Below are 6,443 nucleotides of genomic sequence, written 5' to 3'. Positions count from 1 at the left end.
TTATCACCATTAGACTTTTTGGATTCATTTTACTTTTACAATAAGTTTTTCTTTTTTTGTACTTATACTTTAAATCTTTTCTATCTTACAAGATAATTCGATTAAACATAAGTTTAAATCATTCATTCTTTTCTTAATATTTACATGCTCAACATTTAAAGATTCATAAACCTTCATTTTTTCTCTTAATTTCTCATTTTCTTTCTTTAATTCCTCGTTTGAAATTTCGACTTCTTCGTGAGACTGTTTTAACTTATCAATAGTTAGCTTTAGCCTCTCATTTTCTTCTTTGATTTGTGTCTTCTCTAATATATATTTATTTAATTGAGATTTTAAAATCATATTCTGTGACAGCCCCACCTTCCCCAATGGCGTACCCTAAGGGTTAGCCGACTCACTCACTTGCTCGAACTCAATCAAGATTTTCAAGCCAAACAATTTTTTAAAACTAAGAAAGTACTTGAATAACAACAACTACAATCCTTAGGCAATAGTGTTAACTATTACAACTATAATATCTCAAATACAAATGAAATCTACACTTCCAAATGTCTAAAAGTCACTTAGGGAATTACACTAACTCTAAACAAAATCTGGCTAGTCTAGCGCCTCCAATTCTTCACTTCAAATTCCTGTCAAGGAATGACAAACTTAAAGGGATGAGCGGAGGCTCAGTGAGGCCAAAAAAGTAAGCAAGAAAGTAAAACAAACACCATAATTCAACTCAAGTAGCACATGTACAGAATAACAATAATAGTTTCACGTAAAGCCACAAAAGGACTAAAACATGTTCATTAAGAGGATACAGGAGCTCTCATGAGCTAATCCACAAGCTTGCCATTTCACAATCTTGGATATCATTTTCTTTTGTTGACACTCCACCAACCACGCAAGTAACAAGTCCATAAAATTCATTTGACACGAATCCCCATCCACCATTTCACTCCCTACCTCGCCCGAACACCAAATTGAAATAGTGGTGGTAATACTCGAGTATACCCAAACAAGAACAAGTATAATCGATGAGATAACACTCCAATCGACTTAATCAAGATAGAGGTACTGAGACGGTATGAGAAGCACCTCCCACTCGGATTGAGTGTGGTACATGTTATCGCTCAGCACTAGGATCGATCAAATAACACTCCAATCGACTTAATCAAAATAGAGGTACTGACACGATATGAGAGGCAGCTTTCATTCGGATTGAGTGTGATACATGCTGCCGCTCATCACTTATGTCGCGCCCCACTTTTAAAAATGAAAAATAAAGAGTTTAGAAAAATGGATTTTGGTTTAATTTTTTTATTGAAAATGATGTGTTTTTTATTTTTAGTAAATGAATAAACAAAATGGGGCCTAAATGGGGTTTAATAGGTGCAACGATTTTATCCCAAATTATAGTTTAAAAAGGGTTTTTGAATAAAAAAAATCGGAGCCGCCACTTGGTATCGAGTTAAGGTGTACCAAGTTACCTAAAATGGATTTTGAATAAAAAATTAGAAAAACCCTTTTTAAACGACTTCAAGTTTGCAAAAATCAGAGAAAAGTGTTCGGGAGACACATTTGAAGAAAAGGAATGTAAAAATAAAATCCAAGGCACCCTTTCAACCTGGTCAAAGCTAATTGCGTGATTTAGTCAACGATTTTCTTATTTTAGCCTAAGAATTTATCACATTTGGATGTACTATATGAGTGCAAACCCTAGACCTAATGTATCGAAGTCAACATGTTTCTTCGAATTTTATTTGGTGCAAATCGTATTAATTACGATGCCCAAAAGTAATTATTTGAAAAGGTCACGAATATGCAAAAATATGCGACTCGAAAAAAAGAAAAAGAAAATAATAATATACAAATATACATGACCTAAAGGAATGCATCATAACGGGTGCGGGGCTATGATTCATGACTTCAATTTTCCCTTTTGTAGAGGGAATACGAGCGTGCTAAGGCTAGGAAGCCAAACTCGTCCATATCCCATACTTGAGGGGCATTTCCTAATCTAATCAAGCAAATGTACTAACCTAGTTCTGATTTTCTTATATGAAATGCAAGTCTAATGTCATGTCTCACACATAGGGATAGGGAATAAAAATATAAGGGGAAATATGCGATAAAGGATATATATATAAGGGGGAACATGGGGTACGGGATATACGTATAAGGGGGGATGTCATGAAAAAATGATAAAAAAATCCTAGAAAGTGAAAAATATGCATGAAAATGTAGTGTAGTCACACAAACATGATCTAGCATGTGAATGGTTCCTAAGGGTCTAGCGTTGGACTAGCTCATGTCTACGAGTTCTCACTAGCGTTGGACTAGTAAAAAATCGGAAAAAGAAGCCACAACTAACGTTGGACTAGTGTGGAGACGTCACACATTAATTATAACTAACTAATCATGCAAAACATAATAAAAGCATGTAAACACATAATATCACATAAACACATAACACATAATCATGATATCTAAATACAAGGCCCTAAGAAAGCGAGTAACACGTAGCACATAAGCATGCAAAACACATAAAGCGAATAAAGCGAATAAAGCGAATAAAGCCCTAACTATTACATTTGGGGTGGCTCTAACTACAATCTAAGAAAGGAAATAAAATAAATAAATAAAAGAAATACCTAACTATTACAATTTTGGCTTTTAAATGCCTTTCAAATAATCAAAACTAAATTAAAATAAATAAACTAAATCAAAACAAATAAAGTGACTAAATAAATAAATAAAATAAAAATATTCAAAAAAGCATGCAATTTTACAAATAAATTCACATAGGAGCACATAGGGTCAAGTAAAATCAAATAAAGGGGTAGAGTGTACCTTCCTTGATTTGGTGCCCTAATGAAATGAAATTTTTTTATTTACCCTCCAAAAAATAAAGAAAAGGTCAAGGCATCACTTTAATTAACAAATAATCACAAAAAATGGAAATAAACACAAAATTAAACTAATTAAAGCATTCAAATAAAATAGACAACTCATATTCGACCAATTAAACAAATAAGGACCCATTTGAAAGAATTAAAGAAGTTCGAGGGATCACTTTATTATTATTATAAATATTAAGGGTCTAAATTGAAATAAATTAAAATTAATGGCTTAAGATGAAACCTACCAAAACAAAACTAAAATTCACAAAAAACGAATAATAGCTCATTTTTCATAATTAAACGACAAAATTTCCCAAAATTCCACTAAAATTCAAATCAAAACTATAAGTTTAGAAAAAGTCATTAAACTTTCAAATTCATCCTAAAACTCATTAAAATCTATCTAAAAATTACGTTAAGACGTGTTAAAGAAAAATGGCATGTTAAGGGACAAAATTGATTAAGTTATCCAATTAGTTGGGCCATAGTAGCATTAGATAGAAGCTAAGGTGTTAAAGTGAAAATTTTGAAAATACTTCCATGCATGCTACGAAGCTTCCTTCTGCAATTCCTAGTTCACCACTGCAGCTATCAGATTACACTCTCAAACACACGACTACCACTTCAATCAAACCCAGCTTGAATCAAAACAACAAGATTTGCCGCATATCCCTCTCACTTTTCAACCTAAAATCCTCATGTTTAAGTACCAGAAATTCATACAAAAGATCATGCAAGCATCAAATAACAAAATTCTGCAATTTTCCAGCTACGATTAGCTACACTTGTGGTGTTCATCAGATGTAATTTTTCATCCAAACACGGCCAGCTTCTCAACCAAACATCAAAACCACAGAAATTCGACATTCAAGCAGGCAAATCTTTCGCAACAATTCTTCTACAACTCTCCTAGATTGGTTCTACCCAAGTACAAACCGAAAGGAAATGAAATCCAAGCCAAATTATGCAGCTGATGCTTTTTATTTCAAAAACTAACGCCCAAGATACACAAGACAGGAAAAAAAAAAGGAAACAATGGCAAGAGAATCATCAAAGAACAAACATGATAAAGCTGTGGAACAAGCTCAGCAAACCAGCGGCAAAAAGGTTTGACAGTTCACGCATCTTCTTAGCAGGAACTTCCTTTTCTTTCGCTGGTTTCTTGAGCTGCAATTTCTGGGTTTTTGAATGCAATCTTTTCCATCTAAACATTGCTAACGACTCAACCAACAACAACTTGGGCCAAAGTAACAAATTCACCAAGCATTCTCTCCACTTTGTGACCCTAAAAACTGAAACTTTCATAGGAAAAAAGGCATGCGAAATCTGAAAATTTCTGCAAACTTTCTACCGCACTTTGAGATTTCAGCAATTACATGCACGGCAACAATTTAACACCAAACTCAAACCAGAACCAAACCCAAGTTCTTATTAAGCTCATACCCTTACCTCATTACATACAAGAGAACAAAAACCAGCATAAGGAAAGTTTGCAAATTTTTAGCTCATGCAAAGATTTTTGCCCATTCTGGGTTTATCTACAGAAGCTCACTTAATTAACTAACACTCGCACATGCTTTGCATCATGAAAAGGAAAACAGCAATTAAAGTCTTGCTCCATTATAAACCAAACCAGAGACTCCAAAACAAAAATTCTTGAGCAATATCTATAAAGCTTCCCAGAGAGACAAGAAAGCTGCTACTTGAGCAAATGAAAAACTGGGAGAAGAAATATGGAAACAATAAAGGGCAGCCGCTATGCATAACTATGAGGGCTAAACCCTGTCGAGTTTCCCACGCTAGTTTTCCACACATGCTGCAAGTTATACATACTCAAACAGCCAGCAAAACAGAAGATCAAACAAACCAAAGCCTTATGCAATCGAGCAACGCATTTGGCGACACTGCTGCAACAAGCCAAAAAGTTAGCGCTTGTTGCAGCAAAAAATCCTCATGTGCAGGTCTCTTTCTAGGTGTCCTGATAGACCAAACCATGATAAAGGATCCAAGAACAAGGGCATAACATCATATTCATCAGAAATCAGCAACAACAAATCGCAACCATGAATAAACGAACTAGAAAACCGCAGCTCCTCACACAAACTTCACCAGATCTTGAAGCTAACATGAAAGTTCTACCCAGAACCAAAGACAAAGATGGATTACCTTCTATTCCAGTAAATGTTTTGGGACGTGCGATAATCCTAGGAGAATCATGAAGATGGTGAGAAAACCTCTGGCCCGTAACTTGAAGCTCCTCCTTGCTCAGCCGCCACCCCTCTCCCAATCTCCTCGGTTCTCTTTCTTTTTCCTCAGCTTTTTCCCTCTCCGGTGTCCCTCGCTTCCCTGAAGTTTCTCCCTCTCAATCTCCTTTTCCGCAGCCTCCCCAAGCTTTTCCAGTTCCCTCGATCTCTCTTTTGCGCAGCCTCCCCAAGCTCTCGGACGAAACCCCCAGTTCTCGGTTTCCTCCTACTATCTCTCACTCTCCGAAACCCTTTCTTTCTTCTTTGTTTTTCCAGCCCCTGGACCTCTTCAAGCTTTTTCTTTCCTTTCAGTTTCTTCTCCTTTTCCAGTTCTTGTTTCTTCCCTGCCAGCCCGAGACTCCTCTCACTCTCCCTCTCTCGCTTGGTTCCTTTTTCTCTGCCCGTCTCCTTTCTCTTTTTTTCTTAGTTTCCCGTCAGCCAGCACAGCCTTTTTCTTCCTTCGACGCCTCTCCCTAGCTTTCTTTCTCTCACTCTCTTCTTCTAACCCCACCCGCCAGCCTTCTTTTCCTCTTGTCCTAATAAGCTCTCTCAGATCCTCTCTTCTTGCTTTGATGAGCCAAAACCCTTTCCCCCTTTGCCTAGCTCTCCTGGTTCTTTCCCCAGATTCCCTCAGCCATTTTCTTGCCCCTTCTTCAGCTTTCCCGTAGCTAATCCCCTTAGCCGCCACTCTTCTATCCTCTCTACCTCTGTTTTTTTTTCCTTCGGCTCCCAAAGATTCCCCTGTTTTTCCCTCTTTTTCTCCTCAGTCGAGAGCTCTCTCTCGGTTCTCTCTATCTCTCACCCCTAACTCCCACTCTCAGCTCTCTCAACCTCTAGCCGCCCTTTCCTTTCTTTTTCTTTTGTTTTTTCTTTTCCTTCAAATCTTAGGCCTCCAAGTGTTTGGAAACCTAACCCCTTAGGTGTTGTGTTGTCAAAGGCATAAAGGGATACTTGTCCCACATGCAAGTTTTCACCTATTCAAACATTTTCTTATTATTTTTTATCATTTTTTTTTATTTTTTTTTTTTTCAAAATTCAATTTAAATAAACAAAAACAGTTAAAAACAAATTGAAAATTTTTAAATATCAATTATATATTTTTTTTCCAATTGAATCCAAAATGATTAAAACAACTTTTTGTGGAAAATTTCTTTTTCTGAAATTTAATACAAAATATCTTAGCAATAAAAATGAAAACAACGAACCCAATTTGTAAAAAAAAATTAAAAACCCTTACTATCATTTAATCAATTACAATAAAAATAAGAAAAATAAATAATAATAAAATAAGGCTAAAAATAAAAATTTGGTT

General features: G+C 35.7%; 1 long non-coding RNA gene across 3 annotated transcripts; it reads right to left on the bottom strand.

The window, feature by feature from the left end:
* Positions 1–460: 460 nt before the first annotated feature.
* On the bottom strand, positions 461–6,137 carry LOC140006093 (uncharacterized). Of its 3 annotated transcripts, none has more exons than XR_011813697.1 (3): positions 5,055–6,137; positions 2,839–2,856; positions 461–632 (listed from the first exon to the last, which is right to left on the bottom strand). It is a non-coding gene; the product is annotated as an uncharacterized lncRNA (long non-coding RNA). The 3 variants fall into 3 exon arrangements; XR_011813695.1 differs by having other exon boundaries at positions 2,839–4,180; positions 5,055–6,031; XR_011813696.1 differs by having other exon boundaries at positions 2,839–4,173; positions 5,055–6,031.
* Positions 6,138–6,443: the final 306 nt, after the last annotated feature.

This window comes from Coffea arabica, chromosome 4e (genome assembly GCF_036785885.1).
Source record: "Coffea arabica cultivar ET-39 chromosome 4e, Coffea Arabica ET-39 HiFi, whole genome shotgun sequence".
NCBI classification, from domain to species: domain Eukaryota; kingdom Viridiplantae; phylum Streptophyta; class Magnoliopsida; order Gentianales; family Rubiaceae; genus Coffea; species Coffea arabica.
Note: the sequence above shows the minus strand (reverse complement) of the source record. Positions and strands in the feature narration are given on the sequence as shown.